Genomic DNA, 8,446 nt, shown 5'->3' with positions numbered 1-8,446 from the left:
ATCTCATAGGATTTTTATACTTTTACATTTTGTTTCAGTCTATTGTGCATTTGAGTTAATTTTTGAGAGGGTGTAAGGTCTGTGTCTAGATTTTGCTTCCCCCCCCTCATGTGGGTATCCAGTTGTTCTAACACTATGTGTAGTATATTATCTTTTCTTCATTGTATTATGTTTGCTCCTTTGTCAAGGATCAGTTGACTATTACTAGTGCAGGTCTATTTCTGTGATCTCTACTTCTTTGTGAATACTGTCTTGATTAATATTATTTTATAGTAAATCTTAAAGTCAGGTTTTATTGGTTCTTATAGTTTACTTTAAATGCTGATTTTATATCCAGCAATGAAATGCACATATTAATTTTGATAGTGTAACAATGTATGCAGATTCTTTTGGACTTTGTAAACATCGAATTATATTGTCTGCCAGTAATGGTGGTTCTTGCTTTTCTTTCTTATAGCTTTTCTTTCTTTTTCTTGATAGACTTCACTGAATAAGGACCTCTTATAATACTGAATAGAAGTGGCAATACAATAATAACTATATTTATTCAGTTCCCAATATTTAGAGGAAATTTTAAAGATATTAACATAATTATATTATTCACTATAGGTATTTTTGCAGAGTAAGGACATTCTCTTCTAGTCCTAAAATGCTCATGAGTTTTAACATGAATGCTATTACACATATAAATGATTTTCAACACCTACTGAGATAATCATACTTTAATGGTATGGTGAATTATACTGATAGACTTCCAAATGTAAAACCAATGTAGAATTCCCAGAATACACCCTACTTGGTCATAGTGTATTCTCTTTTTAAAGTATATTGCTTAATGTGATTTGCACCTATTTTTTTAGAGTCTCTGAAAGTATTTCTACATTGACTAGTTAGTGTAATAAACTACCCTAAACTCAATGGCTTATAACATTTCCCAAATATGTTTGTAGGTTGATTTTATATTTACTTGACCTAGAATAGCCTCTCATCTGAGTGGCTGTGCTTCTCTTGTAGGTTTCTGAGCTCTGCTTTTAGCTCTGCCCCGACTGTTTCTTGATTCTCCTGGAAGCAGCAGGTTAGCTGGAAGAAGCTCTTCTTTTTCATAATGATGGCAGAGGCACAGTGGAAAGGCTCCATTGTGTAAGCACATTTCAAGCTCCTCTTTGCATCTTATCTACTAATGTCCCATTGGCCATAGTAAGTCATGTGGATAAATCCAGAGCCAAAGTATGGGGAAATATATTCTGCTTATGAAGGTGGGAGGTACTACAATGTCATAAGACAAAAGGCATGCATCCAAAAGGAATGGAGAATTGGGGCTAATAATAAAAGCTACCACATTATTTATAAAAATATTTGCCTGAAAATTTCTTTCTTACAATGTCCTCATGAGAACTGGCAATAAAGGTTGTCCTGGCCTAAAATAAAGGAACAAATAGGCACAAAATTGGAAAAGCCTCCATTTCCCTCCCTATTCTCTAAAAAAAAAAAAAGAATATGGAAATCTGAAAGATGAGTACTACCTTTTCCTTCCCACCTTAAATATTTGGTGGACCTTGATGTTGATATTACCTAACCTGAAATTATGGAAAAATTTTAAATTAAGGATATTGTTGTGGATTCAAATGTATCTTTCATTCACTTACTTATTAAAGCTCTAACCCTCAATGGGATTGTAACCTGAAGATGGGGCTTTGAGGAGATAAAGTTAAATGAGTTCTCAAGAGTGGGTCCCTAATCTAATAGAACTGCTGTCCTTATAAGAAGGTACACCAGAGCCTACCCATGTTCTCTTCCTTCCTTCTCCCCTACCCCACGTATACATAAGGAAGAGACCATAAAAGGACATGGTGAAAAGGCAATCAGTGATCTTTAAGACAAGAAGAGAGGACTCAACAGAAACCAATCCTGAAGACACCTTTATCTTTTTGGCCTCCAGAAATGTGATAAAATGATTTCTAGAGGCTGGGGTTGTGGCTCAGTCGTAGAGCACTTGTCTAGCATGTGTGATGCACTGGGTTCGATTCTCAGCACCACATGTAAATAAATTTTAAAAAATTCATCAACAACTAATGAAAATATTTAAAAGACAATAATTTCTATTGTTTAAAGCATCTTGTCTGTGGTATTCTATTATGACAGTCTGAGTAAAGAATTGGAGCTAATGATAAAAGTTCATAACCTTAGCAGACAAATACAGATACAATTTATCAATTTCAATATAATTCACATAGTCTATTACTTCTTATATCAGTTTTGGTAAAGTATCTTTCATGAAAGTAAAATGTCAAATATTGTCACAAATATTCTTTTCCTAACATTCTATGTTTTACTCTCTGTAAGTTCTTTGGTGATGTTTCACTTTTTATTTCTGATATCAGTAGTTTGAATTTTATTTTTCCTGGACAGTCTATCTTAAGTTGTATCAATTTTATCTATCTGTTCAAAGAGCAAATTTTGGCCTTATTTCTTTTCTCTCTACTGCACATTTATTTTTAATGCACTGATTTCCCCTTTTATCTTCCTGAGTTGTTTTCTTTTTTTTTTTAATTTTTTATTGGTTGTTCACAACATTACAAAGCTCTTGACATATCATATTTCATATATTAGATTGAAGTGGGTTATGAACCCCCAATTTTACCCCCAATGCAGATTGCAGAATCACGTCGGTTACACATCCACAATTTTACATAATGCCCTATTAGTAATTGTTGTATTCTGCTACCTTTCCTATCCCCTACTATCCCCCCTCCCCTTCCCTCCCAACTTCTCTCTCTACCCCATCTACTGTAGTTCATTTCTTTCCTTGTTTATTTTCCCATTCCCCTCACAACCTCTTATATGTAATTTTGTATAGCAATGAGGGTCTCCCTCCATTTCCATGCAATTTCCCTTTTCTCTCCCTTCCCCTCCCACCTCATGTCTCTGTTTAAAGTTATTCTTTTCTTCCTGCTCTTCCTCCCTACTCTGTTCATAGTTGCTCTCATTATATCAAAGAAGACATTTGGTATTTGTTTTTTAGGGATTGGCTAGCTTCACTAAGCATAATCTGCTCTAGTGCCATCCATTTCCCTGAAAATTCTATGATTTTGTCATTTTTTATTGCTGCATAGTACTCCATTGTGTATAGATGCCACATTTTTTTTATCCATTCATCTATTGAAGGGCATCTGGGTTGGTTACACAGTCTAGCTATTGTGAATTGTGCTGCTATGAACATCGATGTGGCAGTATCCCTGTAGCATGCTCTTTTAAGGTCTTCAGGGAATAGTCCGAGAAGGGCAATAGCTGGGTCAAATGGTGGTTCCATTCCCAGCTTTCCCAGGAATCTCCAAACTGCTTTCCAAATTGGCCGCACCAATTTGCAGTCCCACCAGCAATGTACAAGTGTACCCTTTTCTCCACATCCTCGCCAGCACTTGTTGTTGTTTGACTTCATAGTGGCTGCCAATCTTACTGGGGTGAGATGGTATCTTAGTGTGGTTTTGATTTGCATTTCTCTGACTGCTAGAGATGGAGAGCATTTTTTCATGTACTTGTTGATTGATTGTATATCCTCCTCTGAGAAGTGTCTGTTCAGGTCCTTGGCCCATTTGTTGATTGGGTTATTTGTTATCTTATTGTCTAATTTTTTGAGTTCTTTGTATACTCTGGATATTAGGGCTCTATCTGAGGTGTGAGGAGTAAAAATTTGTTCCCAGGATGTAGGCTGCCTATTTACCTCTCTTATTGTTTCTTTTGCTGAGAAAAAACTTTTAAGTTTAATTAAGTCCCATTTGTTGATTCTAGTTGTTAACTCTTGTGCTATGGGTGTCCTATTAAGGAATTTGGAGCCCGACCCCACAATCTGTAGATCGGAGCCAACTTTTTCTTCTATCAGACGCAGAGTTTCTGATTTGATATCAAGCTCCTTGATCCATTTTGAGTTAACTTTTGTGCATGGCGAGAGAAAGGGATTCAGTTTCATTTTGTTGCATATGGATTTCCAGTTTTCCCAACACCATTTGTTGAAGATGCTATCCTTCCTCCATTGCATGCTTATAGCCCCTTTATCAAATATAAGATAGTTGTAGCTTTGTGGATTAGTCTCTGTGTCCTCTATTTTATACCATTGGTCCACCCGTCTGTTTTGGTACCAGTACCATGCTGTTTTTGTCACTATTGCTCTGTAATATAGTTTGAAATCTGGTATTGCTATACTGCCTGATTCACACTTCCTGCTTAGAATTGCTTTTGCTATTCTGGGTCTTTTATTTTTCCATATGAATTTCATGATTGCTTTATCTATTTCTACAAGAAATGCCGTTGGGATTTTGATTGGCATTGCATTAAATCTATAGAGAACTTTTGGTAATATCGCCATTTTGATGATGTTAGTTCTGCCTATCCATGAACAGGGTATACTTTTCCATCTTCTAAGATCTTCTTCTACTTCTCTCTTTAGGGTTCTGTAGTTTTCATTGTATAAATCTTTCACCTCTTTTGTTAGGTTGATTCCCAAGTATTTTATTTTTTTTGAGGATATTGTGAATGGAGTGTTTCTCCTCATTTCCATTTCAGAAGTTTTGTCGCTGATATACAGAAATGCCTTTGATTTATGCGTGTTGATTTTATATCCTGCCACTTTGCTGAATTCATTTATTAGTTCTAGTAGTTTCTTTGTAGACCCTTTTGGGTCTTCTAGGTATAGAATCATGTCATCTGCAAATAGTGATAATTTAAGTTCTTCTTTTCCAATTTTTATGCCTTTAATTTCTTTCGTCTGTCTAATTGCTCTGGCCAGTGTTTCGAGAACTATATTGAATAGAAGTGGAGATAAAGGGCATCCCTGTCTTGTTCCGGATTTTAGAGGGAATGCCTTCAACTTTTGTCCATTCAGAATAATGCTAGCCTGAGGCTTAGCATAGATAGCTTTTACAAATGTTAAGGTAAGTTCCTATTATCCCTAGTTTTTCTAATGTTTTGAACATAAAGGGATGCTGTACTTTGTCGAATGCTTTCTCTGCATCTATCGAGATGATCATATGGTTCTTATCTTTAAGTCTATTGATGTGGTGAATAACATTTATTGATTTCCGTATGTTGAACCATCCTTGCATCCCAGGGATGAATCCTACTTGATCATGGTGCACTATTTTTTTGATGTGTTTTTGTATTCGATTCGCCAGAATTTTATTGAGGATTTTTGCATCTAGGTTCATTAGAGATATTGGTCTGTAGTTTTCTTTCTTTGAGGTGTCTTTGTCTGGTTTCAGAATCAGGGTGATGTTGGCCTCATAGAATGAATTTGGAAGAGCTCCCTCTTTTTCTATTTCCTGAAATAACTTGAAAAGTATTGGTTTTAATTCTTCTTTGAAGGTTTTGTAAAACTCCGCTGTATACCCATCCGGTCCTGGAATTTTCTTGGTTGGTAGTCTTTTGATGGTTTCTTCAATTTCATCCATTGATATTGGTCTGTTCAGATTGTGTGTATCCTCCTGACTCAGTCTGGGCAAATCATATGACTTAAGAAATTTATCGATGTCTTCACTATCCTCTATTTTATTGGAATATAGGTTTTCAAAATAATTTCTAATTGTCTTCTGTATTTCTGTAGCATCTGTTGTGATATTGCCTTTTTCATCCCGTATGTTAGTAATTTGAGTTCTCTCTCTTCTTCTCTTCGTTAGCATGGCTAAAGGTCTGTCGATCTTATTTATTTTTTCGAAGAACCACCTTTTAGTTTTGTTAATTTTTTCAATAGTTTCTTTTGTTTCAATTTCATTGATTTCTGCTCTGATTTTAATTATTTCTTGCCTTCTGCTACATTTGCTGTTGTTTTGCTCTTCCTTTTCTAGGGCTTTGAGTTGGAGTGTGAGCTCATTTATTTGTTGGTTTCTTCTTTTTTTGAGGAATGACCACCAGGCGATGAATTTTCCTCTTAAAACTGCTTTCATTGTGTCCCATAGATTCCGATATGTTGTGTCTGTATTTTCGTTTATCTCTAAGAATTTTTTGATTTCCTCCTTTATGTCTTCTGTAACCCATTGATCATTCAGTAATATATTGTTCATTTTCCATGTGATGTAGGATTTTTCCTTCCTTCTTTTATCATTGATTTCCAGTTTCATTCCATTATGATCAGATAAAATGCATGGTATTATCTCCACCCCTTTATATTTACTGAGGGTTGCCCTATGGCATAATATATGGTCTACTTTTGAGAAGGATCCATGTGCTGCTGAGAAAAAAGTATAGCCATTTGATGATGGTTGATATATTCTATATAAGTCAGTTAAGTCTAGGTTATTGATTGTGTTATTGAGATCTATAGTTTCTTTATTCAACTTTTGTTTGGAGGATCTGTCCAATGGTGAGAGAGGTGTGTTGAAGTCTCCTATAATTATTGTGTTGTGGTCTATTTGATTCTTGAATTTGAGAAGAATTTGTTTTATGAATGTCGCAGCACCATTATTTGGTGCGTAAATATTGATAATTGTTATGTCTTGTTGGTGAATGGTTCCTTTTAACAGTATATAATGACCTTCTTTATCCCTTTTGATTAACTGAGTCTTGAAGTCGATTTTATTTGATATGAGGATGGCCACCCCTGCTTGCTTGCGAGGACCGTGTGCGTGGTATATTTTTTCCCATCCTTTCACCTTTAGCCTGTGTATGTCTTTTCCAATCAGATGTGTCTCCTGGAGGCAGCATATTGTTGGATTTGTTTTTTTAATCCATGATACCAGCCTATGTCGCTTTATTGGAGAGTTTAAGCCATTAACATTCAGAGTTTCTATTGATATATGGTTTGAACTTCCATCCATGATTGATTGTTTATCCTTTTTTTTTTTTAAAAAAAATTTTAGTTTGTTTCACCATGATTGTCTTTCCTCTCGCCCTCTGTCTTTACTGAGGCACTTCCCACTGATGGTTTTGGTTATTGTTTTTCATTTCTTCTTCGTGTAGTGTTTTGCTCAAAATGCTTTGCAATGCTGGTTTTCTGGCTGCAAATTCTTTTAACTTTTGTTTATCATGAAAGATTTTTATTTCGTTGTCATACCTGAAGCTTAATTTTGCTGGATACAGGATTCTTGGTTGGCATCCATTGTCTTTCAGTGTTTGAAATACATTGTTCCATGACCTTCTTGCTTTCAGTGTCTGTGATGAAAAATCCGTTGTTAACCATATTGGTTTACCCCTAAATGTAATCTGTCTCCTTTCTCTTGTAGCTTTTAATATTTTCTCTTTGTTCTGTATATTGGATATCTTCATAACAATGTGTCTTGGCGTTGGTCTACTGTGATTTTGTGTGCTTGGTGTCCTGTATGCATCTTCAATTTGTATATCTGTTTCCTTTGTTATTTCTGGAAAGTTTTCTGTAATTATTTCATCCAGCAGGTTACTCATTCCCTTGGTTTGAATCTCTGTACCTTCTTCTATCCCGATGACTCGTAAGTTTGGTTTCTTCATGTTATCCCATAACTCTTGGATGTTTGTCTCGTGATTTTTTACCAGCCTTTCTGAGTTGGCTAGACTCTTTTCAAGATGGTATATTTTGTCTTCATTATCTGACGTTCTGGTTTCTACTTGCTCCACTCTGTTAGTGATACTCTCAATTGAGTTTTTAATTTGGTTTATCGTTTCCTTCATTTCTAGAATTATTGTTTGATTATTTTTTATAATCTCTATCTCCTGATAGAGATGCTTAACTTCTTCTTTTATCTGTTTATGAAATTCATTCTCAATGTGTTCTTTCGCTGCTTGAATTTGCTGTCTTGTATCCTCCTTAAGGTTCCATTCCATCTGTCTAAGGTGTTCCTTGAGTTCTTTATATGACCATTTTTCTGATGACTTTAGGTCCTCCTGAATATTTAGGCTGTCCTGCATTGTTTGTAGGCCTTTTCTTCCTTGTTTTTTGAAGCTGCTCATGTTACTTCTTGTTCTGTTTGACTGCTGGGTTACTGTTTACTCCTATAAATTAATTTGATGTTTGGGAGGAAAGGTATTTGAAGGGAAGGGGTGAAGTCACTAAAGAGAATGAGAGTAGGCAGGTAGAATTCAAGGAAAGGGGGGATAAGAGAAATGAAAAGACTAAAGAAGAAAAAAATAGGAACTAAAAAAGTAAAAAAAATTAAAAAAAAATAATAATAATTAAAAAAAATAATAATAATTAAAAAAATACTAATAATAATTAAAAGAAATTTAAATTAAAATTAGTAGAAAAAAAATTTTTTTAAAAAATATTTTGTAAAAAAAATTAATTAAACAACAGGAAAGAAAAAAATGCAACTGAAAGAAAAACCCAAATCAAAAAAAAAAAAAAAAAAAAAAAAACCTAATAAATGCTGTCTTAGAGTTTGATTAACTTCTCTTCCAGTAGGTGGCACTTTGTCCACCAGGCCAAGTTTCTCCTGTCAATACGCAGGAACCAATCACTGTGTAGCAGCTCCTCCCAGACTGGGCG

Source organism: Spermophilus citellus (genome assembly GCF_964194105.1).
Source record: "Spermophilus citellus genome assembly, chromosome: 4".
Classification (NCBI taxonomy): Eukaryota; Metazoa; Chordata; class Mammalia; order Rodentia; family Sciuridae; genus Spermophilus; species Spermophilus citellus.
The sequence above is the reverse complement of the archived record's forward strand: the minus strand, read 5'-3'. Positions refer to the sequence as shown.